A 27258-nucleotide genomic window follows, 5' to 3' on the forward strand; every position below is an offset into this window, starting at 1 on the left:
AGACAGTGTTAACATGTAAAGTTATCTGTTAATGTTATGTAGTAATTGTTTTCAATAAATTGTTCATAAAACCTTCGTTTGACACTGAACCTAGTCATCGCACCGTCACATCCTGCACCACCCACCACCACAAGTCAATTCTCAACCTGTGGGAAACACTGTCTTCACAAACTTTACTTATCTAAAACAGGTTGATGCATAGCTCAGGCCCTGGAATCACTTTGCCGTTTTGACTCCACCACTGTCTGTGTCTTTCTATTTCCTTTTCCCTCAGGCAAGCCAGACTGAGCTGGTGTTATGTTTCCCAGATCAGTTCTCCCCTTAGCCATTCCTTTTGCTCCAGCCTGGCTTTCTCTGTCTCTTTTAGTGCCACTGCAGCCTCCTTTTCTTTTGATTATTGTAGTGATGCCTGCCTAGGACTTCTCGAGGTCATCTGGAGCTGGATACAGCAGGTGCTTGCTTTCTTGAGCCATAAGAAACACCTGGTTCCCGATGACATGTACACAAGTTCATTGTGAATTAACTTTTCATACCGTTTAATGTTGACTGAGGTGCTGGACTTTGCTCTGTAGCCACAAAATGGACAAGAAGGCTGGACACATACATATTTCAAACTACATTTCATCACAGGTCACCAGATTCAGACATGGAATGAAGATGTTTCTCTCCCTGATTCAAAAATACTACAAATCTTAGATAACTAGAATACCCTTAAACGCATCATCAAAAAGTGGGACTATATGTTAAATATTTGGGCTCTATGGTATCAATCTTCTCATCCAACCTCATTGTTACCCCACTCCATATCTCTGACCATTTCCTCATCTCTTACTCTCTCCCACTCTCCCAATCTGACAACCCTATATCAACAGATACCTGTACCCTGATGTTTTACTAACCCTAAGTATTTTAGTTGCCTAAACCTAACTCGTTCAGTTTCACAACCTATACTCCATGTTTAAAACTACGCCTGTTACATTCACTCGTTCGTATGTGTTGTTTTGGGAGCCTTCCGCCACTGTGCGGCAGTAAATAGAACAGATGTATGTGTTGTATTGGGAGTCTTTGGAAATCAACGCATAATGTCGTTTAGGTATAAGGATATGTTGGAATGTGTTGAATGTCCTCTTTCTTAAAGCTACATTGTGTAAGAATTTCTCCCATCTAGCGGTGAAATTGTATGACAACCAACTGAATATTACTTTCTAGCCCCTCCCATTCCGAGCGCGTTTTAACTCCTACAGTGGCCGAACCCGAAATGATCTCTTAGTATCTCCATCGTTTACACGCAGCTGTTCTAGCCACTCCCAATATTAACTTTGGTCTTGTTGCTTTGCCTGTCGCGTTGTTGTTTTAATTCTCTTTTTCGCTTCCCTGGCGAGTAATCTCCCCCTGGCATTCATCACGATGCCACTAAGTGTAAGAGGGCGAAAGGTGGAGGTATGTCCCTCTTTGGCTAACGTATTTTAAAGATGGAGGTGCAACATGGCGGCCGTCATTCGAGCGACTCTCTCGTATGTATTCTGAATGATTGTAAATGGCAGATTCTACACTTACGAGAATACTTTGATTAGTTGGTGGAAGTAATTACACGAATGAGCACATATTTGTGAAAGAACAAAAAGTTTTTTTTTGCAAAGAATCAACCAAAAAAATTACACAATGTAGGTTTAAATAGAGGAGCTAAATAACAGTTGTCATGCTGAAGGATGTGTCTGAAGGACAGCTGCAGGGTAAAGAGAGAGGACCCGCGAGAGTACGCAAGTAAAACTGCACAGAAAATGAAAAGATTTGGAGAGGGTTAGACAGAGACAGTGAGAACGCAAATATGCCTGACAATAAAAGTCTCCAGGTGGTGACACATTTTCACATTACCCAAAGTGATTTAATCTACTTTCAATATAAAAATATTGATTTCTGCTGCTTTATCCAGTGTTGCTAAATCAATGTACACCTACTACTGATAACAGAAGGCCTTTTTAGATAAGACCTAAAATCAACAGTAGAGTCGATTGACACAGGCTACACGATACAAAGCACTGAAACTCTTCCCATTTTCTGATTTATATTTGGCATGTTGTCGATATCAGCCTGACCCAAAGTCAACTAATTATGTCTGTCTTTATATCTCTCTGTGATCCAGGGTTGTGGATCTACGTTTTCCATTTTTTTGTTCTGTGTCGAATCAGTAGACCATCTTTGGTTTCATTATGTCAACTCCAAACGACTTTCAACTCAAAATATTTTCAGCGTCAAACGCTCAGTCCTGTAGAGGTTAAAGTGTGGCTGCTCGCTTCTTTGCACAGGGTAGCAATTTCATTCAGCTTAGATTCTGGGCAGATACAATGGATTCCAATGGTGACTAAGTTTCACAGTAGAAGAAAGTACAAATATCATCCCATGAACGTTTGCAGTAATAAGTCTCTAAAATTGTTACTGAATGATGTGTCAATACATTTCCAGCAAATATTGAAATATAGGATCTCAATGAAATATGTGCAGTGTCACATGTTCAGTGTGAATTGTCACATGACCAGAGCTGTTTACATCCTGGTTGCACCATGAGAAGAATATGGCTGCATCTAAGCTCCCAAACAAAAGGTTAGTAAAACATGTTAACATAATCATCTTCACCTTTAACATCATCTTTAAGGTGTCTAGTATTGATATATGTATATGTCACTTATTTTTTTTTTAAAGGAAGTGTAAAACGTTCCAAAAGACTGAAGGTTCTTTTTATGGTCATAAAACAGCTGTCCAAGAGGTAATTGTTTTAAACCCAACAAGCAACAGAGAGAGGGCTGATAGCAGCACATGCGGGTCCTTGATAAATGCCATTACGAAAGGGGGGAGATCATTAAAATTAGAAAATAAAAATGTATTTTTTGGGGGATTTTGGATTAATTGATTTAAAAAGATAATGATAAAAACAGATCATCCAGACAGCTGGAACATAAAAAGCAGGAACAGAAAAAGTTTGGTATAGGAAAGTGAATCCTAGATGGGATGGGATGGCATAATGATATAGGAATGATGTAAACTGCATGATACAACTAACTCTGCAAGAAAAGCTAGTGGGATCTGAGTCATGCATGCTAACATATCTATATATTCCATATATACAGAAAGGGAGACGTCCCTGGGTATTTTAGAAGTAAGTAAGAAATGTACAGAAAATTGCTAACAAGTGTCTTCCATTACATTATAGAGTCACAAAAACAGCAGGAGGAGGAGCCAGAGGAAGCCCTGACACATCCAGTCTGAGGAGGCCAACCAAGGTCCACCTAGTCCAGTCTCCATACACCTCTACAAGGTTGGCAGAACATGGCGGTTGACCGTAGCATCTCTAAGCCAATAGTCTATGTCCACGACGTTCCACTTCCGGGATTGCTCCGGTGCTGCCGGAATTCAGCCGGATCACGCTCTTTTCGCCCGGATATCCATTACATCCGATTATTTGTGTTTGAATTTTAAACTCTAGTGTATTTCTGAGGACTATGGTTAACTGCTCCTCAGATCTCTGCAGGGTAAATCCAGACAACTAGCTAGACTATCTGTCCAATCTGAGTTTTCTGTTGCACGACTAAAACTACTTTGATTGTACATGTGTTCCACCAAAACAAGTTCCTTCCAGAGGCTATTTTGCAGAGGCGTCGTGGTTCTGTCGGGCACTTAGCACCGCCCATGACGACTGTGATTGGTTTAAAGAAATTAAACCAGAGCACGTTTTTCTCCCATCCCGGAATGTTGTATGGACTAGTCAGACCCTCCTCCACAGCACTGTGAAGAAGAAAGGCACTTTAGTCACGGTCCACTAGGAAGAGGTCTGTTTATCAGTGGAGCTCGAAAAGAGTAATCCATCTGATGTGGCATAAGTTGTCCCTATGATAGGCAAATGCATCACATAGTTAAAAGATAGAGAATGGGGAGGAAGATGAAGATTGGAGGACGTGCGCAGAGGAATCAACGAATCCACAGACATTGAGAATGGGGAAGGGAGAAAAAAACCCACTAGGTGTTGCATCACCTTCGTCATTATGAACTGTGTAATTCATATAATGTTCAAATTCCATATTTGTAAAGGTTTGCATTAGCTTGGTAAGTTCATAATATCACAATAAATTCTTTATTGAGTAAAGGGTTAAACCAAAGTGTGAAAAAAGTATTTGAAGTGACTAATGTTTCTTAATGTTTTCTTCTCTTGGGTTTCATTAAAGGTGCTATATAAATCTAAGTTGTTACGACAGCAGGTGAGGTAAACCGCTTTTGTCCAAAGGGGTCGCTAGAATTAACACTAACTGGAGTCTCCTCATAGCCACTTTAAAGATTATTAATTATTAATATTAATAATTATTTTAGGTTTGTCATTCTACTTGTATCTAAATTTAAACGGTGTTTGTTAGTTACTTACTGGTTATGGTTTGTGTAATTTGTGTACAAATAATTATATATACAGTATATTTGTATATATTTATGTTTTCAAAACTATTATTGCATACAGGTGTGTAAGTTTAAATCTTACAAAGGGGGGAATGTATGACTTTTGTTTGTTCTCTTACACCCTTTTTGAAAAGCAGTACTTTATCCCTAATACGTTTCCTATTTTTCTGTGTCAAATGCTTAGGAAACTTTTTTTGACTTGTTTTTCTGCCTACTGTTAAGAAATTTCAAAAGACGAAGAAGAAGAAAGGCTTGGTCCAATTGAAAGTTAAGCGAAAGGTTTAATGAACAACACGATGGAAATGACATGACAAAACAATACAACAATAAAACACTGCCAGCAGTGGACTGCAAATACATGCTTCCCCTGTTGGGTCACAGTTTGCAGTCCTGAATCCTTCTCAGGATCACCCATTTATTCCCTACACCTGGGTCGTTCCTCAAATCAAATCCCTCCTTATTGGTCAGATGTCTTCAAAAGAAAAGGTGTTCCTTCCCAATCAATGTGTCTTGAGGCCACACCCGGTCACAGGATCTTACCAAGTCGGTGTCAATTGTTTCCAAACTACAGGAATACTCATTCTTTGTCTTAATCAAGTCTGGCTCAACAGGGGATGGCTCTCAAAGCTGTTTAAACAATAGGTCTCCTTGTGTGGAGCTTCAGGTTGTAAATAACAGACATGACCTAATTAATTCTTTAGAAGCTAGGTTTGGGGTGAGGCAGTCGAATGCTGATTAGGCTTAATCAGTTGATTATATCTAGCTGCAGGAAACATAATGTACATTTAAACCAAAAGTGCATTGTTTTCATAACATAAGCATGGTTTTAACTTTTTTATCTTCAACACTACATGCAGTTCAGAACATCAGAACTATGTCCGGGAGTCAATCCAACAACAGTTTTTCTAATTGATTGAAAGAGCATGAGGAGTTTGAGTGACCTTATATGGGGACGTTGGTTGCTGAGATGTCTGATGAGAAGCATGTGGAAGGACAGACATTTTTCTGCAGAAAAATTGCTCAGGGTCTTTTGATTGAGTTAGGATCTATTATTGCATCCGGTCTCCCTGAAGATTCTTTGATTTGACATATCGGCCTAAGAAATCCACAACACAATTACTCAACTTTGTTAAGTGTGATCATAGAATGTAAACATTTTGAAGGTAACAATAGTGACATTTGGGTGGGATAACACAGTGCATCTAGGTATACAGATAAATAGTTCTTGTTAACTTTCTACTCCGTCCTTTCTTTTAGTTTCACCTTGAGTCAAGTTCTGGGTAAGTTAGATATAGGTGACTGCCCAGATAAGGCATGCAACATTGCAGTTATCCCTCAAAATGAGAGAGATGCTGTCGTCAATGATTGTGATATACTATGAGGGGGAGACAGGCCATTTGCCAGCCAGGCTGTTAAATGTGTAACCGCCAGATTAAGTCGGCCTCTGTCACGCCCACTTGAGTTAGCTGACCCGCATGATACAATCAATGCAGTGAGTTTCCACATCGGTCCCCCAGGAATAAATCGTAAATCTAATAGTAAGCTGCTGCATGGTGTTCCTGCTCTCCCTGGTCCAGGTATGTGGCGTGCACTTAACACCATTACTTTGTCTGTGTCAATATGTCATTGAGTCTGTAAAAAATATTCCAGACTGACGTCCCTGTGGGCTGCCTGTGTGTGTCCTTGGAAACGGCTCATTGAAATCCAGGCGTGAAAGTCTGCTTGGTGCAGAGAGTTAACGTAAATAATCAATGATTAGAAGTTTTGCATAGAGCCAAGGTACCCTGTTTGTCGATACTGGTTGATTTATTGCATATGTGAATAACTGTGACCACCATTAATGCCGCTCATGTTTTGTCCGGGTTAAATCATGACTTAATATCATAACTTGATATTTACTATATTAGGTTATGTCTTGTTTTATTATTCTGTATCTATTGTATTTTATATTTTTTTTTTTATCTTAGTTGTGATATTTTTTTTATTAATTTGAGGATATTTGATACCATTGTAAATATGTTCTTATAATGGTGGCTACAGCTGTTAAGCACAGGGAGTTAGGGAGTAGCAAGTGGCTCCTTTTTCTCATTTTATACATTTACCTTAGGTGTGCCTTTGCTGTTTTTCTGTTTTATTTATTGTAGTGTCTACTTTTAGGCACTAGTAGCATTAGTATTTTGATTTATGTCAAGTGGCTGCTGTACCACTGGAATTTTCATTTGGGATTAACAAAGTACTCACTCCATCCATCCATCCATCCATCCATCCATCCACCAACAGTACTTCTTTTCACTACTTTCTCCCAGTAATAACAAAAAAAATAATTTCAGTTGTAAAAATAACTTCAAATCTATTTATTCGTTTTACATTTTGTTATTTAAAAAAAAAAAAACATTTTACACACCACATATAAAAAGAAAACTCCCTCTCCCCTCCCGAACACGTCCCTACAAACTATTAATCAAATTATTAACTGCACTGTAACTATTGTTGCTTATTATTTTATACCTCTCTTATTCTAGTTGCCTTACCTGGTCTTGACTTACAACCTACAGCCTGTCAGTCTGTCACCAGGGCATAGAGAATGCTGTTGTGTGTGTCTCAGAGGAAGTATAATTGCACCGCGACCGCTTTCGGCTCGCTTTTATATTATTTTACCTACTTACTACACGATTTAACTTGAATTGGTACCCTGTAGTACTGACATAATTTAGTCGGTACCCTATAAAGTACAGAGTTCGGTGCCCATCACTAATATCTACATAAGTGTCAAAACTGGCTAAAACTGGCACATTAATGTGCATTGTCCTTTATAAATAAATGTAATGAAATTAGGACATTTTAAACAAATGTTGACCTCATAGTGTTGCTAGATAAAAAGTCATGGAAGCTTCATCCCCTGGTAACCACAATTGTCTGTACAACATTTCTTGGCAATTCATCAAAACGTTAAGATACTTCAGTTTGGTCCATAGTGGTGGACGCACTGATTGACATTACCATTTTATATGCCACTAGCATGGCTAAAACAGCAAATCAGTAAACTATAAACTCAGATCAAGAAATGTGTTGCAGAAAGATGTGTTATGGTAGAATGTCATTGACTTGAGGCACCAGCTAACTGGTTTAGGTTTATCTTCTTCAGTTTCCATTTAATGCTAACACTGCTTAAAATGCCCATCCCCCAAAAAAATGACATTACATCTTAACTTAAAGAAGTACTTGCCCAAGACAGGCCTCATCATAGATGGTGTCAAGCTTCTGAATGCTCACACAATGAGCCTCTTGAAACCCTGAGGGAACCACCTGGCTCTAGTGAAAACAATTAAAAGCTTCAACCATGATCACTGGGACATTATTACATCCACTTTACAGTATGAATGTTTTTTTTAAGCAATTACGGTAAACTCTAAAAACTGGAAGAAATTGCATTTGCTGAAGACCATGTGTTGATTCAGATGACCTACATTCATAATTACATAAGCATTCAGCCATTTCATTTCTCGGCACTGTTCTCTCTGCTGCTTTAATGGCACAAACATTCATGTTTTTACTGCTGCTGGAGTGAGCAGATCATTTGATAACTGATGAGAGCTATTCAGAAGCACTGGATTCCTATATTTGCGTGCATCGAGGTTGGCTGTAAATTCTGAGCTGCCACAGTTCTTATTAAAATATATCTGATGGTATTCACAGCATCAGTATTACTTTCACAGCTAATCCGCCAAACTGATAAGGTGAGGAAGTGACTGTCTAACAGACAGAGAGCAAGTGGGATGACACTAACAGACTCTCTATTTAATCAATGATCTGTTTTATCTTAACCTCCTTATTCAAACAGCTGCTGTCTTGCCGCCAACAAAAATCAGATATATTTGCATAAACACCTTATCATTTAATTACAGCTGCGAGTTCTCCAATCATGCCCTGAGATTGGGCTTTTGTAGAGGCCTCAGTGACTAAAATGATTAAAAGCTGTGAGACGGCATGTATATGGAGACTATAGATGCTGTGCAAATTACAGTATATTGGAAAACACTGAAATGTGTGTATTCAGTCAAATTCCCAACAGACAAAAATGACGTGTGCAGAAAAATCTGAAGCTGTACAAGTTTTTGGATCTAATCTACAACATTGGTATCTGTGAAAAAAACTTTATATGGGATATGTCCTGATAATGTAATATGTCAACTGGATTTTTGGTCTATCCCTGTGAGAGAATTTTTATTTTTGTGTCTATACAGCCGTATTATAGCTTGTGCATCACTTATATTTAATTACTGTTAGGGTTGGGTATCGTTTGGGCTCTTTCCGATACCGATGCTAAAACGATACTTTTAAAAAGATGCCTGAACCGATACCGATACTATAATGTTATAATGTTGGATTTTCATGTTAAACGTGGCCAAAACAAATAATGAGGTTAACGTATTTTAGAGGAATCCTTGTGAGCTAAAACTTTCAGATTTCCCACTGTTTTGAACGCTCAAGTTTCAACAGTTTTTTCTACTCCAGGGTTTCTGCAGGTTTCACCAAGTCAAATTTAAGACCTATATCACATTACACCGAAAACGCCACGCAGCCGCCACGCAACTGACACGCAACAGAAACGCCACGTTCACGCCACACAGGCAGTGTGCAGGAGGCCTAAGTTGTTACCTGTAGTAGTGTTAGCTGTACATATTTTGTTTTCATGTTAGATAGCAGTGTTAGCTCTGCATTTAATGGGTGTAGGCTATAAGCTAATGTGTATATGGCGATGGTAATTAAGGCGTGACAACCAGTGTTGTGCAAAATTCTGAATTTCAGAATTGGCCTCCATTCAATTCATGAATTGGAATTTGAATTGAATTGACTCCGCCCCACAGGAAGTTGAATTTGAATTGGAATGACAGGAAGTGAATTCATGGAAATTCAGATAAATTCCACACAGTCACACAACAGAAAGAACGTGTTGAATCCCACATACATTCAGTGTTAGGAAGGTTACTTTGGAAATGTAATTGCTTATTGTTATAAGTTACCCATTATAAATGTGGTTTGGATTACTTTATTTGGATTACTTTATCAATGCAAATCAATTTCCTTTTAATTTGATTAGTAACTAATTGAATTACACATTTTACCTCAGTAATACAACTAAATGCAATTACATTCATTTTGTAATTTTAATAACATAATTTCATTACACGTAACTAGTCACTCCTCAACCCTGCATACATTTTGTTCCAAAATATAGATCACTCTTTAAGAGAACAAATATTTCTATTAATTCCACAATTGACAAGAATTGTTTTCTTGATTTACAATAAGTAATAAGTTAAAAAGTGTGCTTGCATGCTTTTAAACACATATGATATCCAGTGTTGGGGGTAACTCCTTATGAAGTAATGCCATAATATAATCACATTTGGCTGTAACTAAGTAATGCAACACATTAATGTTACTGTTGTGTTGTGAGTTGAAGGTGTGTTTAAGCCCTTTATGAGCTGTATGCCAGGCTCTTGCTGTGTTGCGCTACAGTAATGTAATGAGTAGAGTAATGAGTTACTATCCATAGAGAATAACAAGTAAGGTAATGCATTATGTTTGTTTTTTTAAAGTGAATAATGTGTATTACACGTTCTTGAGTAGTGACCCCAACACTGACGATATCAAATATCAGTAGCATAATACCATCAAGAGATGTTTTTCAAAATAAAAGACGTGAATGTCTGTTAACTTACTTGTAGATGCCTTTTGAAATTTGAAGTAGCCGTGATGAAGCCACAGACTGGAGCACTGCAGGGCTTGCATATGGCTCTGTGGTTTCCAGGTGTTTGTGTTGGAATTGGTTCTTCAAAATGAACTAGTACAGATGACCTTTTAGGCCTGCTATTATTTTCCATGTCGCTGTTATTACAGGTGTCAAATCTATAAATGTTTGTAATCTGAAGTTGTAAGGGACTTCTGAAACTTAAAAAGTCCAGTGTTGACCATCAAATTGTGTACAAAATTACAATAAATCAAACTTATTTGTTCTGTGACTAGAGCTTGTAACATTCATTGCTGGGGGAAAACATTTCCTGTTAATGTAATCTGTACAAGTAGTTCAAACTAATATCATGTATAGAATATGTAATGCAGTCATATCTGACATATATTGTAAAGCTTCATTGTTAAACACACTGAAATTATGTATATGAATTTCTTTGAATTTTTATTGAATTGCAGTTCTGCTTCCTTTAATTCAAATTGTAATTCTAGATCCTGTTTTTAATTATTGTTAATTATTGTGCACAAGCCTGGTGACAACTAGCCTATATTACATGAAGTGTGTACTAATGCTGTGCATGTTGTAGAATAATGTTCTTACTAGTTGCAGATAAATATAAGAATGTAAAAGGTTTCCATAAGAGACCAAGTGTGTTTTGGTGTATGCTTATTGCACAGAGTTGTGTGCTGCCATAGAGACGGTGGTTCCCCGAATAAAGGAAACTCTGACGCACAGATGGTTTAGCTTAAGGGATACTTCACCGATTTAGCATTAAGCTTTGTATCAGTAGTATTTTTGGATGACCGTGCTTCCCTCCCTCATGTCCCACTGAGACGAGAGATCTCTGTATTGTGGGTCTGGAAAAAAGCCTCTTACGACGCAAAAAAATCGTCATTTTGCGTCATAAGAGGCATTTTTGCCCAGAGGCTATGGACTACAGCCAGTAGTAGGAGCTACTTCCACATGTTTCCAACCCACCCACAGGGGGTTGGACTGTTGGCTTTCCCCGAGTATTCCCGAGGCAAAAACGAAGGTAAGCCATCTTGAAGCATTGCTAACTGGCTCCGTCTTTTCAACAGAAAACTTTTACAACAATTATGTGCATTCAAACTACCGAACATGTGTACCACCAGGTGTTACGGCCTCCATTTACAAAGGGACAAACCAAGGCTCAAAAAGGATTGGATAATGCAACATATAAAAAGGATGCCAGACACAAAGTTAAGAATTAACCAACAAGCTTTATTAAATAAAGAATATTCCCAAAAGTAACAAACAAGGAAAAACAAAAGGGACTGGAGACCCCAGCCAAAAAGAACAAAAGATGGGAAGACGCTGGACCAACCTTGCAGTGGGCCGTCGCTCCCCTGCGTCTCCCCCTAAACTACCTAAAAAAAGGGAAAACTAATCCTAAAACAAACAAAAGAGACGAATAACTGAACTACCGGTAACCTCCAGCCCAAACTAACACAATAAACTAAAATAACAAAACTCCAGCACCTACATGTGCAAGGAGATAGGGAAAACATAAACCTGCTTGTTGTGGAGGAAAAAATAAATTAAGGAGAAAACTCCTCACTGGTGTGCTCTGGTGTGTTCTCCACTCTCTGCCCTCTTATCACCTCCCCTACTCTACCTGAGCACTGATTACACTCAGGTGTACAACAGGCAGAAGGAGGAGGGCAGAATGAGAGACAGAGAGAGAGAGAGAGAGAGAGAGAGAACAAAACACACATATACACACACGAGGCACATGTAACATCCCCACCCTAAAATAGTGAATGGGGAAGCGCTGCGGACATCATTCACGCATCTGATTAATAAACACAAGAGGATTGTGGTCAGTGTAAATGATTGGAGCACTAGCAGAACCAACATCAACCTCAAAATGTTTCAAAGCCAAAACAAGCGCAAGAGCCTCCTTTTCAATAGTGGAGTACACAAGTTGATGCCGGTTAAATTTCTTGGAGAACTACGAAACTGGGTGCTCCACGCCATCGTATCCATCTTGAAGAAAGACCGCACCCGCTCCTGCATCACTTAAAACAGACATTTTAAACGGACGGTCAAATGCAGGCGCAGCCAAGACTGGAGCATGAGTCAGCAAAGCCTTTACACAATCAAACGCCCGCTGACAACTCTCAGACCAATGGAAACTTTTTTTTGGACTCAACAGATCAGTAAGTGGGCCAGCTGTGGAAAAGTTTCTACAAAAGCTTCTGTAGTACCCTGCCATCCCCAAAAACAGTGCGCAACGCGAACCAGGAGGAGGGAAGGCCAGAATAGCTTCAACCTTTGAATGGAGAGGCTTGACTTGACCCCGACCCACAATTTTTCTCAAATACTGTACAGTAGCTTGACCAAATTCGCATTTCGCCAAATTGAGGGTGAGATTAGCATCACGCAGCCTTCCAAACACTGCACGAACCTGCTGAATGTGGTCATCCCATGAACCGGAGTAGATTACAATATCGTCCAAATAGGCTTTACACCCCGACAAACCCAATAAGACTATGTTTACCAAGCGCTGAAAGGTAGCAGGCGCATTACGCACGCCAAATGGCATCACCATATACTGCAAGAACACGTCAGGGGTCACAAATGCGGAAATCTACCTCGCCCGAGGAGTTAGTGGCACCTGCCAATACCCTTTCAACAGGTCCAGCTTTGTCACATAATTGGCACTGCCAACACAGTCCTCAACCCGGGGAAGAGGATAACAACCCGGCTTCGTGACCCCATTCACCTTTTGGAAATCTGTGCAGAATCGGTCAGAGCCATCGGACTTAGCAGCTAGGAGACACGGCGAACTCCACGGACTAGAGCTAGGCTCTGCAATGCCGCACTCCAACATATAATCAACCTGCTGTTGCAAACGGAGGCGCTTGCTGGGATTGACTCGGTAGGGATGCTGCTTTATTGGCGGTGAACCACCCACATCAATGTCATGCTGAAGCACATGGGTTTTAGTTGGCATGTCTGAAAACAGAGAGATATGAGAACTTATTAGACTGACCACATCCTCATGCTGAATCTGAGTCAAATGCGGAAAACTCTCATCAAGTTTGGACAAAATTTCAGAATTTTTCAACCGACCTTGAACAACGGCACTGGATGGACCAACAACATCCTCAACATCAGACATCGTCAAAGCTGTCAGGGCCACAGTGGAATCAGCACCGGACAAGACCACAGTTGCCTGGGCCTCATCAATCATTTCAGCACTGGACAGCGCCACGACCGCCTTCTCTGTCCAGATATGGCTTCAACATATTTATGTGACACAACCTACTTCGCCGCCGACACTCCGGAGTGGCAACTATATAGTCCCGGTCGCTCACTTTACGTTGAACTACATATGGGCCGCCGTAACGAGCCAGCAGCAGCGGTGGCCAGAGCGAGCAGCAGCAGCTGCGGCGGCCGTAGCGGGCAGCGGCCGGAGCGGGCGATCACGGGGGGACATCCTCAGCGGTGAAACGCGAACAGGGGCTGGAGTATAACCTAGCTAGATGGAAAGCTAACGGTAGCCGGCCACCTGTTCCATCAATCCTGCTTTCAAGTGTCCGCTCATTAGACAACAAACTGGACTACATCCAACTTCAACGTAACTCCCAACGCAAGTTCAGAGACTGCTGTGTTTTTGTTGTTGTGGAAACAACAGTGTACCAGACTATCCAGCCTGTTTCTCTGTCGCCGGGTGAGAGTGGAGATGTGCTGTGTTAACACGGACTTATGCAGAAATGAGCTGCTTGTATCCAACGAAATACTAACTGCTGGTGGAGTTTGTAACTATTAAATGCCGACCATTCTACATTCCACGAAAATTTACGACTGTGTTTATAATCGTGTTTACAGTCCACCAAGCGCTAATGTTAGTATGCATTAGCTGAACTTTACGGAGCATATGTGTGTGCACTAGCTAAATGTAGCCTGTTTCGTATGTTGTTTTTATATATTTTAAATGTGTAACACCACTAGAGCAACGGTGAAACGTTGTTTCGTGTATATGGTTAAAATGACAGTAAAACACATTTGAGTTGAATGCTGCCTCACTGTCTGTAAACAGTAGGCGTGGCTTGGGAGTGGAGTCTAAAGCAGCAAAGCAAGTGCATTCTGGGATTTGGTGTCTTACATCCATATGAGCCAAAAACACATTTTCTGGCTTATATCGGCCTAGAAGGCACCAATTTCTATACTGTTTTCACATTTCTACTACATAAGTGACCCAATTTAAAGATGTATTCGTCTTTCCAACGGTGAAATATCCCTTTAAGCGGTAAATATAAGATAGTTAGATCACAGTGGCCTCGAGCAAAGTACATTGAGTAATAATAACAAGTGGAACAGGATGTACCACTTCGCGTGGCGGGTGTTGTGTGAAGATAACCGTCCCGGTGCGTAAGAAGAGTGGGCCCAAGAAAGAAAGTATAAAAGTTTAGGGAAAGGATAGAACAGGGCTCACAAGGTCTGACAGTCTCGAGATACGTGGACCGGCTCTGACTTTTTGTCTGTTGCTAGGGAAACTTAGTCTCTGCATGCTTTATGATTCCACAAATCTGTGTATTGAAACTCCGATGCTTGACTGATTAAATGAATGTATTTGACTTTATCTTATCGTCTTATTTGGCTCCTGCTTAGGATCAATGTAATTCCAATTTAAAGCACCCATATTATGCTCATTTTCAGGTTCATAATTGTGTTTTAAGGTTGTACCAAAATAGGTTTACATGGTTTAATTTTTAAAAAACACCATATTTTTGTTGTACTGCACCGCTCTCTCTCACTGCTGCAGATCCTCTTTTCAGCTGGTTTCTGTTTTAGCTACAGAGTGAGACCTCTTTTCTTCTTCTTCTTCTGTACTATCTTTGATTGCACTTGCACATGCGCAGTAGCTCAGATGTAGATCATGTCAGCTAGCTAGCTCCATAGACAGTAAAAGAGAGGCTGTTTCTCCAACTTCGGTCAGTTACAAGGCAGGATTAGCTGGGAGACTTCTAAATGAGGGCGCACATGTAAGTAGTTCTTTTGTAGATTATGGTGAACTTGTGTGTGTTGTTGCAGTGCTTTGCTATTGAGAACGAGGTAGCATGCTAGCGTTAGTATTAGCTTTAGCGTTAGCATGCTGACGCTAATGCTAACGCTACGAGCTAATGGTTGCGGTTAGCCAGCTCGTTTCGGCTTGTGACGTCACAAGCCGTGCCGATTTTGCTCACCCAGAGGCTGAAGGCAGGACACATTCAGAAACTGTATCTCACTCAAAACAGCATGGATGGATTTTTTTCAAAGTTTGTATGTGTGTGGAAGCACCAGAGACACAGACACAGTTTTTTTTCATAATATGGGCACTTTAACAAAGGCGCGGGATATATAGGTCTTTTATTGGAGTCAGACACGTTGTCCCAAAAGGGGGGACACAGAGGAGGTAAATCCCAGTGTACATGGTGATTGTTTCTAATCAGCTAAAGGGTGCTTGTAATGAGCTACTGCAGTAGTGTGCTGTCGATTGCATGTTTACTGAATGCAGGTGTAGAAGCTGAGAGGGCACTGCCAGTAAGGCCATGTGTTCTATTCATGCACAAAAAGACATAAGTCATATTGAGCGTTATACTTATTAGTTCTAATGGTGTTTAACATGTTATTTGCCAGCACTGTGTAAGATGTTAAGAAATACAGTATATCCTGTATAGATATATATTTGACATATTTAATTTCTTTATTTTCTATAGCATTTTTACTCATGCACCATGGTGAGTACACTAACTGACCAGCAAAGTTGGTAATCAATCATACATCACCTTGTCTGATTTAACATTAGTGTCACATGCAGTGATGCTACTAGCACCAGAGACCAGCGTAGGCATTTAAGTGGCACCTAAATGAGGGACTGAAGTCTGTGTTACTATTCAGCCCGGTAGATACATATTGTCATCGGGTTACGGTACCCAACCCAGAGCACCTCTGCTCCGTTGGCTCTGATGACACGGAGGTCACTTGCGGGAGTTGCAAAGCTAATGTGTGGGCCTCGCCTAGGTTGTGTGGAGGTAGTGCTGGGGCCGGGGCTGGAGCCGCCGCCAGATACTTGGCAGAACTGGCTGGCTGTCGTTTTGCTGGAGACCTTTCCGCAGTTAGATGGGCATGGTCTCGACACAATGAATACAACTATGGGCAGTATGAGAAAAATAAAATGTTTTTTGAACATTAAAGCATGTAAACATGTTCTAGTAGAATCACAAAATACAAGTATGAACCTGAAAATGCTATATAATAGGTCCACTTTAAAGAACGGCTTGTTTATTGCTAAGGTCAAATTTAAATGACTTATTTAAAATGTAATAATAACTTATAACAATAACTTATTTCACCAGTCAAGTGCTGTTAAACGACAAAGAGAAGAACCACTAAATGGCAGAAGGGTACTTTACCACAACAACAAATGCACCCTGAGCATACAAGGTTCAACTGTTTTCTGTTCTGGCTCCACAATGGTGGAACAAGCTCTCCATTGACATCAGGACAGCAGAAACTCTACACATATTAAAATGCAGACTGAAACCTCCTCTGTTCAGACTGCACCTTAAATAAAATAATTCTATCTCCTATTATCTCAAAATGTAAATCTCTTATATACAGTCTATGGTACCACTTGAAGCTGTTCAGCATATTTGATGAAGTTGATGTACTTGCATAAGTCTTGCAATTCTAGGGTTGTACCCACATGGTTGAATGCACTTATTGTAAGTCATTTTGGAAAAAAAGTCAGCTAAATTAATGTAATGTAATGAATGTGTTCCATCCACCCAAACTGTCCTGATGAAGCTGCATTTCTGACTTTAACTTTGCTTGCTGCTTAGTCACAACATTTAATGTTAAAACTTTGACTGCCATATAGAGAGCCGAAGTCACGCCCTTCTACTTCCGGCCAATGGAACCTATCTTTCGAAAAAATATGAACGAGTCAATGGAGAGATAATAATTATTTTTTTTATCCCGTTTTAATTCAGCCAATTAAATTTGTCAATTTAAAAGATAATTTTTCAACCGAAGAAAGTCTCAGTTTATTGTTAAACTATTGAAGTATAAGACTGTGAAAATACGTAATTAAAAGACTACACACTTCAAAGTCGCATGGATGACGTCTCGCTGAAGCTACGATGTCTGTGTGCATCGTACCGGGGATCTAACGTTACTCAAATGAGCAGAGGATCTCGCTTGTTCTTTTGCTTCTCTGCTGAAAACATTTCACTGGATAAAACACATCAGGTAAGCTAACGTTACATGTGTTGTGGAACAGAGCTAAGCTAGCTAGCTAGCGAGCAAGTTGAGCATCAAGATAGGTGACGTAAATTGTGTGAGACGAGAGATTCACTGAGCGGTTTCACACTAAACTAAGTGGTCATATGACAAACCTATGGCTAACTGAGACTTTCGTCGGCTGAAAAACATCATATTTGCAATCCATGGCTCAATTCAAACGGGATCAAAACATAATTCGCTTCTCCCCGTTCACTACAGTTCATATTTAATCAACGTCCCATGAGGTCCACCGGAAGGGGCGTGACTTCGGCTCTCTATTCCATTTGTTTTCTACAATATTCACTTGTGGCTACAAAAGCATGATTAACAGGTTTATGGATGTGTTTAGCAACACAAAGCACTTGGCTAGGGGAAGATCGTGGTGTTGGATAAATATTGGTCAAATCAATGTTGGCTTAAAGCCTGAGACAGGATGTGTTAACCCAAAACATTATTTTGACTTAAATTTAACCAAAGTGTTTTGTGTAGCCTAAACCTACCCATATGTGGAACACATCACCTGGACCCTTGCCTCTGGAGTCAATTCATACATTTAGTGAGCCCACAAACCACCGTGACCATCTTGGCCACCTCAATTTCAATTCAATTACATTTTATTTATAGTATCAAATCATAACAAGAGTTATCTCAAGACACTTTACAGATAGAGTAGGTCTGACCACACTCTATAATTTACAAAGACCCAACAATTCCAGTAATTCCCCCAAGAGCAAGCATTTAGTGCGAAAGTGGTGAGGAAAAACTTCCTTTTAGGTAGAAACCTCGGGTGGTGAGGAAAACTTACTTTTAGGGAGAAACCTCAGACAGACCCAGGCTCTTGGTAGGCGGTGTCTGACAGTGCCGGTTGGGGGTGTGATGAACAGTAGCAATAATAGTCACAATAAAGATAATGGAACTATGACTAGAAATAGTAGTAGTAGTTGTAGTGGTTCATGGTGTAGCAGGGCTGTACAGTGTGTAGCAGTATGTAGCAGGGCACTGCAGAGCGTAGCAGGGTGTAGCATATGGAGTTATATTCCTATCTTTATTCAAGAGCGCATTCTTTCAATTTGAGAGCATTTCTCACTGATGTTACGTTCAGATTTTGTAATAATTTCCATCAAAACCTTGCTCTCACACTCAAAAAGTCACTGCTCGCGCTAGGATTTGCTCTGCTTGTGCTCAAACTTTGTGCTTGGACTCAGATATGTTGTTCTGTGGACAGATTTCCTGCTCTCAGCTTTGGCCCTTCTCATCGCACTCAGCCTGATTCTGCGTGCTTGCAAATCTTCTCCTCTCGGATCTCTCCTGCGCGCTTGGATTTTCATGTGTTACAACACTATCAAAATTCCACAACCAATAGAAGTGTTGACCAATGAAATGATCCCTGCCCTGTTGAGGGTGCGTTCGTTTTATGTTAGAATGTCCATTGCGTACGGCTCCTCTGTAACCATGGGTCTGTAACCCAAGTTTATTTCCCCCCCGCCGTCCATCGCTTTATTATTAGTATATGTCAATAATGGGCACAGAATGGTCGACGCTCTTTCACCTGCACCCAACGGGAAACGGGAGAAAGCTTTGAAGTGGGACATATCAAGTTACGTACACAACTATGAAGGTGAGTAACATAAATTCAGCACATAGCATATGGCGCTAGCCATAGCTAGCCTAGCTTGATGTCCGTAAACAAATTACTTTTCTTTATACCAGTAGTTTAGCTAGCTAGATTGAACGACATATGACGGACAGTATGTGTGTATTTACAACTGGTATTTAATGACTCCACTTTGTATTTTTTCCTCGTTTGGTTAACCATGTTCCTGGGGATTTGGCTAATTTCAGACATGTTAGAGGCAATAGTCAAACCTAAACTGTAATATAGCTAACTGAAATTAGCTAATGCCCCCTCTGCATTCCAGGCATTTATGAACGAGATATTCCGAGAGTACCTCCACCGTTTTGTGTTAATCTACATCTATGATATTTTGATATATTCCAGTAATATGGTCGACCATCTCCACCATGTAGCCTTGGTCCTCCAGAAGCTCCGTGAATACAATCTCTATCTCAAAGCGGAAAAGTGCTCCTTTCATCTGTCTCAGGTCCAGTTCCTCGGATACAACATCAGCCACAACCACATCAGTATGGATGAGGGGAAGGTAGCGGCGGTGCACTCCTGGCCAACACCCACAACCATAAAAGAGCTCCAACGCTTCCTTGGTTTTGCCAATTTTTACCGCCACTTTATAAAGAACTACAGCTGTCTCACTTCCCCTCTCACCTCCCTCCTCAAAGGTAAACCCAAGACCCTCTCCTGGAACGAAACCGCCACCCAAGCCTTCAAGGACTTGAAGAAAGCCTTCACCACAGCTCCAGTCCTCACACATCCTGACCCGGATAGACCCTTCATCATCGAGATGGATGCCTCAACCACCGGGCTCGGAGCAGTGCTTTCTCAGCAGCAGGGGAAGCCCTCAAAGCTACATCCATGTGCCTTCTTCTCCAGAAAACTCTCACCGGCGGAACAGAATTATGATGTCGGCAACCGAGAGCTACTAGCCATCAAGCTTGCTTTGGAGGAGTGGCGCCACTGGTTAGAGGGGGCTAAACATCCATTCCTGGTGTTGATGGACCATCGCAACCTAGAGTACCTCCGAGATGCAAGGCATCTAAACCCCCGATAGGCCAGTTGGTCCCTCTTCTTTACCCGCTTCAACTTTTCCATCTCCTATCGTCCAGGGTCCAAAAATGTGAAGGCTGATGCCCTATCCCGGCTCTACGCCCCTGAGGAGAGTTGTGATCACCCTGAGCCCATCCTGCCGCCTCATCTAATCATCAGTCCCATAGAATGGGCTCTGGACCGGGACATCGCAGAGGCCTCAGTGCCCGACACCCCAGCACATCTCACTTATGTTCCCAAAGTACTCCGTCTCCAGGTAACCTCCATGATACACTCCTCACTGGGCACTGGCCTCCCCGGGACTAATCGGACTCTCTCCCTCCTGGTGATCGTGGACAGATTTTCCAAATCCTGTAAACTTATTCCATTCAAAGGCATTCCTACAGCTAGGGACCCTAGGGACCAGCTAGGGACCCTAGGGAGCTTGACCCGACCCTGCTAACTACGTTCCACGAAGAACATCCAGATCGTCCTGCCCCCCGGGGTCAGGGTTGGCTTCGGCGTCAGGGTCCTTAGCCATCAGGAGCGGCCCATGGAGGGGGGGGTACTGTCACACCGGCACTGGGCTCTCCCTCAGCCACGCCCACTACACAGTCTCCTCTCAATCAGTATCATCGATCACTATCCCCAGCCTATTAGCACTCCTCACCTGTTGCCTGTTTGAACTCGTTATCTCATCTACAAGAACCCTCTCCATGGCTCAGTTGTTGTCTGGTCTCATCACTACAGGACTCCACATGTCATATGGACTCTCCCATTTTTGCTGCTGTGCCAGATCTTCCTGTGTTTATCTCCTGTGAAGTTAAGTTTATCTCCTGGCCTTTGTGCTTTTAAGTTTATTAGTACTATTTTTGAATTGAAGTTTCCTGAGTTTGAGCCTGTAGTTTTGACTTTTTGTACTCTGTCCAAGACCTCCATTAAAGTTATTCGGATGGTATTCTGTGTCCTGAGTCTGAGTCCGTGACACATATGACCCCAAGAGACTTTAAGTGCAGCCGTTGATGATGTTGCAGATGGTTGTAGTCTGTAGCCAGCCATACAGTAGGTAGATCTGGAGCAGCAGGGTGACTTCTAACTTTCATGGGTTGGTGATAAGACACTGTGCTGCTGTGATGCAGCATTGGTCGAGCCCTTCAGCCTCAACTGGAAGAAAAGAAAACAAAATGCTTGTTTCTTTTCTGCTCAGTTTTCTTTGTATTCATAAAAAAAAAAAAAAACTATTTAAGGAGCAAATCATTTCTAGATCTGTTTTTATTATAGTGATAAAATTGTACTTAACATTACAACGTTTTATACAGACTGATATGAATCCATCATTTTCAAACTAATGTTATATCAAAAACGGACACAAACAATCCAGTTTCTGGTGTTCTTTCAGTTATATTACAGTTTAGGTTTTACTAATGGCTCTAACATGAAATTAGCCAAATCCCCAGGAACAAGGTTAACCAAACGAGGAAAAAATACAAAGTGGGGTCATTAAATACACACATACTGTCCGTCATATGTTGTTCAATCTAGCTAAACTATAAAGAAAATCTATTTGTTTACGGACATCAAGCTAAGCTATATGCTAGCATGTCTGAAATTAGCCAAATCCCCACGAACATGGTTAACCAAACGAGGAAAAAATACAAAGTGGGGTCATTAAATACCAGTTGTAAATACACACATACTGTCCGTCATATGTCGTTCAATCTTGCTAGCTAAACTACTGGTATAAAGAAAAGCTATTTGTTTACGGACATCAAGCTAGGCTAGCTATGGCTAGCGCCATTTCCCAAGATGGAGCCTGCCTGTATAGTGAACGGTACAGTGTTTTATAAACTATCTTGTTAATAAACTGTCAGTGGTGTAGTTGTTAGTGGTGTAGAAATAGCGATTTACCCTCTGCCCCGAAGGCTGGCGTTATAAGCTATCACTGGTTTGCGCTAGCTTGTTTCAAGCTAGAGACACATTGGATTAGCATGAAAACATATCCCAGAGAACGGTCGACTCGGTACACATGTTATTAACCCCTAGGTTCATTTTGCCCCGGAATTGTCCTTTAATGGTAATTGTTTGTCCTCTGTCACTAACAGACAAGTTCACAAACTCTCACTTAAGCTCTAAAATTGATTTAGTCCCCCTAAAAAGGGTCTAAAATAGGGTGACCAGATTTCCCGGAACTAAAACCAGGACACTTTTTTTAACGTCAACATGTGCAAGCCCAGGTCAGACATAGACACAGACAGATTAGACACAATTTTGCCAACAGCATACATAGGCCTACTGCTCACAACATAATGGGGTATCTCAGTTAATATTCATGAATACTACATATCTAAGAAATAATATTAAAAGACATTGAGTGAGTTTCGTGTGGGAAAAACTTTATTTTTCAGAATTAAAGCATTCTTTTGGAAAGTGCAACCACTGGTATTTTTCATTGCATGGCACTAAACGGATTATTTGGAACTGCTGCCACAGGCTTGACCTAAAGTTATGGTAACACTTTACGGTAAGGGTACATGAATTATGAATTCATGCGTGAATTAATTCATGATTTGTGCATTACTTTATATCTTATCAATCATCAGGAATTGACATGAGTTCATAGCCTCTCATTCATGACCGCCTGCATGAACAACACATCAACTAAAGCATTAGGTAAGGTGGGTACATCATTATGCACAAGTTGTGTTCAAATCAGAATTTGCGCAGTGATGACCACATTTTTTTGCAGAAAAATAATCATGATCATGCTTAATAATTCATATTGATGAACGCTTTAGTTGTGTTGTTCATGTATGAGGTCACGAATGACAGCCTATGAACACGTCAATTCCTGATGATTCATGGGATATTAAGGAATGCAGTAACACATAAATCATTAATTACATAATGCATAATAATACATAGGCCTACATCAATTAATGAATGCATGAATTCTTGATAATTCATTTACCCTTACCGTAAAGTGTTAACAGTGTTATTCTAACCAACAACACACACACACACATGTAATCTCATTTGATAGAGCAGATAGCTTCCCTATTGGAAACATTCATTCCGTATACAGTATTTGTTAGAGGAGTGAATATGCTCCAGAATCAATGTGTTCCCGTGTGACGAGTAGCGTCTTTAAGGTGGAAATGGTCATGCGGTTCCTCTCGTCAGTCCATGTGTTGTTCGTAAGTGAAAAGATCCGCTCAACGGGAGCATTTGTGTCCGGTAGACACATGGCGAACTGACAAAGGAGACCTACATTTTTTTAACGGAATCTCCCTGCTTTTGAAATGTGCGAACATTTCCACCCAGTGCTCGTCTGCTGACTTTCCAGCGGACCTGGAGGGACTGGTTAAAACGAGACAGCTAAGAAGAGGCAGACACACACACACACACACACACACACACACACACACACACATTGTTAAAATCATACACTGTACGCTTTATTAGTCTTTCTACATGGGTTTAGTTAATGATCGGGCTATAATAAGACCATGTCGGCTATGTAATCGCTGACAACCGGGACAATTTCATAGTGGTTGGTGTAAACCGGGACATTTTAGCGTCCCGACAGGCTTTTGTCGAGACTCGGGACACGCAACTCAGAATCGGGACTGTCCCTTTCTTTATTTGAAAGTCTGGCCCCCAGAGTGTCTGCTTAGAAAAATTCTGGCCCTTGGAAAAATATGGTTGATGACCCTGGCAGTAGAGTGTGCACCCCATGTAGTCCAAGTCCTTGGCAGTGGCCCGGGTTTGAATCCAACCCGTGGCCCTTTGCTGCATGTTGCCCCCCTCTCTCTCCCCTTTCCTGTCTTCAAGCTATCCTGTCAATTAAAGGCTATAAAAGTCCCAAAAAATAATCTTAAAAAACATAATTTTAGAAAACAGGGTTCAACTCTGACCCAAAACAACTTTTTACACTTTAAATAAATTTTTTATCCACATATGTGCAAAAGTACATAATTATGTCAGTGTTTCCCACAGGTTGAGAATTTACTTGTGGTGGTGGGGGGCGCAGGATGTGACAGCGTGGCACGTGATGGCTGGGTTCAGTAATAAATTAGTCAAATGAAAGCTTAAAAAATAACCAGATAACATTATCAGATAATTTAGAAATGAAATAACTATTTACATATTAAACAAATTAGACTAAAAGATGATACAGATAAAAATGAAAATATTGTTGGACTATGCTGCTTCTGACACAATTTCAGGGTATTTATTACGGCTGAACGATATGAGGAAAATATGCAATATGCCCTAACGTGGTTGAATATTGCGATAATGATAAAAATGACTTGCGATAAACAGATTTAAATCTAATCATTTCTGTCTCTCCTGCTTCGTATTCTGCTAAAATACAACAAATTGCTCTTTGAAATTAAAACAAATGACAGAAAAGTGTAGCCATGATGTGATTTGTCAATTAAATCAGTTTGTTTTGCCAAATGTAACGGTTCAGCAGATAAAATACCCATAATACTGTACTATGATCCATACAGAAAGTTAGATGTTATTATTAATCTCAACAGTTTCCTCCTAACACCTGTTAAATCATATATGACTATGGCTATCTAAATTAAATTCTTGTTCATTTTGTTTGTTAGATAGTTAATCCGTGTTTTGGCGACCCTGAACATGCTGTTGTGTAATATAACGTTACATTTCCTGTTGCACTCATTAAGATCTCATCTCAGCAGATTTCTGTCATTCAAACAACTTTGAGTTGTAGTTTAAAACGTGTATAGCCAATTTAATATAATTACGGGTTTTATTCTGGTTTGAGTACATAAATACAGTTAATGGATACAGGCTTGGTGAACTGAAGGTGCGGTTAGCAACGATTAGCAACGATTAGCTCCGTTAGCGGTTAGCTCTAGTCAGCTCCGGTTAGCTCCGTTATAAAGATATGGAGTGGAGGAGACTGCCGCGGACAGGGGTAACAACCAGACTCTGAAAAATGGCTTTCGGGGAGCTTTCACAGCGGTGTGGCTGTGGTCCTTCTACGGTTTTATTAGTACAGTTAATCCCATTGCAAGACCACCAGCAGCATGCTACTATTAACATAACGATAGCCTCTGAGCCTGAAGTGCAGCGTTGACGCTGTCATGCACGCGGCGCGAGACTTCACAAGGGGGAGGGGGTAGAGGCAGAGAGAGTGAGGGAGAGCAGGGAAAGGAAATGCAGCTGAACGAATATGTTGCAAAAAAAAAAAAGAATAACGAAACGCATGTTGATTCTGTGGCGCACCGCCACAAATTAGTCTATGTGTGGGAAACACTGTATGTATAAGGCTGTGAGCTCTGTCAAAACACTTGTGAGTGCACAGCAGCGCTGTGACTGAACAGGTCCACTGCAGACAGAGGACTGCTGTAGATTAGGTACATCAGAATGCCATTTGTATACATCACAGACATCACAGATGTGGAAGAATGCATCAACACATTTTCTGTATCATCAGCCCTCTGCATATCATTGAATATAAAGAGGAATATTATGATACTGGATTCCTGCCAGCTCCAACACCTGACTGTCAACATGTGTGCAGACAACTCAAAATGTGAAGATGCCATTTTCCCTGTCTATCTGTGATGCTGACTTGGCACGCCTCTATCTTTTAAGATACAGCAGTATGTAGGCTTTTCATGTCACAGAGCCTGATGTTCATGGACGGGAGTAATCTGTGCATATTTCTTTTAAAAAAGTGCAAAAAAATTGTTTGTTTATTCATGAGTCTGCAGGAAAACATTTGTATGATGTATTATTGATGTCCAATGATGCCAATATAATCCATCCCACTGGTTATGGAAATCCCAGCTTCAATGTACAATTAATAATGACAGAAACTTGGGGAATAAGTGATAAATAAAGCATGTATGTAAATGTTTAACATTTATATTCTTAATTCATTTTATTGGCAAACATTGTAACGTGCCAAAACCTGCACATAACATTTGTATTATCATGTATATGTCCTACAAGCAAATGAGTCAGAGGGGAATCAAACATGTTTCTGAATGAATAATGATAATCAAGTCAATAATGACATAGTACTGTACTGCACAGGAAAATGAAGCTGTACTCTTCAGTGCCAATACATTATTAATAAAATTAAAAGAAAAACTTTTTTTTTTTTTTATTCTGTACTAGAAATAAAAATTGAAATCACACATTAACACTTTAAACCCAAACCTGATATTCATGATTTTCAGATATTGAGTAGTATCCACATTCATTTGAAATCCCTTTTACAGAATTTCAAACAATTGATGTATAACATTTATACATTTCCTTTAAATAGATTCAGTGTCCTGAACTGTATGTACCCAGACAGAGCCGAGCAGTGCCTCGAAGTCATAAAAAAACTCAATATATATTAAATCAATATTATATGTAGTAAAGTAAATAGTACACTGAATTGCCATTTCTTGAGCTTTTTTCTTTAAACCAAGAGCAGCATCTAGTTGGGTCGACGAATACAACTAATGGTTAATGAAACTTCATTTAGACATAACTACCTTTTTTACACTTTGACGTGCAGCTGGGATCAAACAACCTTTTAATTAATGGACCACCCCCTCTACCTCCTGAGCCACAGCAACTTTAATACAGTACACGTCATCATTTTCATGCAACATGGTGGAATCCATAAGATTTTGGACCTGGTTGTTTGGTGACTCCCGTAGTTACCATGGTAACAGCAAGTACAGTTTAATACCACAGCAAATGCTTATTGAGCAGCTTCTTTGTCAGATATACAACAAAAGAGCATCATTTTCATACCACAGTGGAATCCATAAGATTTTGGGCCTGGTTGTTTGCTACTACCTTGGTTACCATGGTAACAGCAAGTACACTTTAATACTACAGCAAACGCCAATTGAGCAGCTTCTTTGTCAGATACACATATCAAAAGAGCATAGTACAAAGAGTATATCTGTTTACAGTGGAGCCAAACACGTAGGTGTGCAGCCTGCAGCTCTTCATCTAACAGCTCACTGTGGCTGCTCCTCACTCTTCCATTACTTCCAGAAATATTTAAAACTGATTCGATGTCACAAAATGCTGAAAATGACCATTGTCATGTTTTCTATTGCGG

Source organism: Sander vitreus, chromosome 22 (assembly GCF_031162955.1).
Source record: "Sander vitreus isolate 19-12246 chromosome 22, sanVit1, whole genome shotgun sequence".
In the NCBI taxonomy this organism is placed as follows: Eukaryota; Metazoa; Chordata; class Actinopteri; order Perciformes; family Percidae; genus Sander; species Sander vitreus.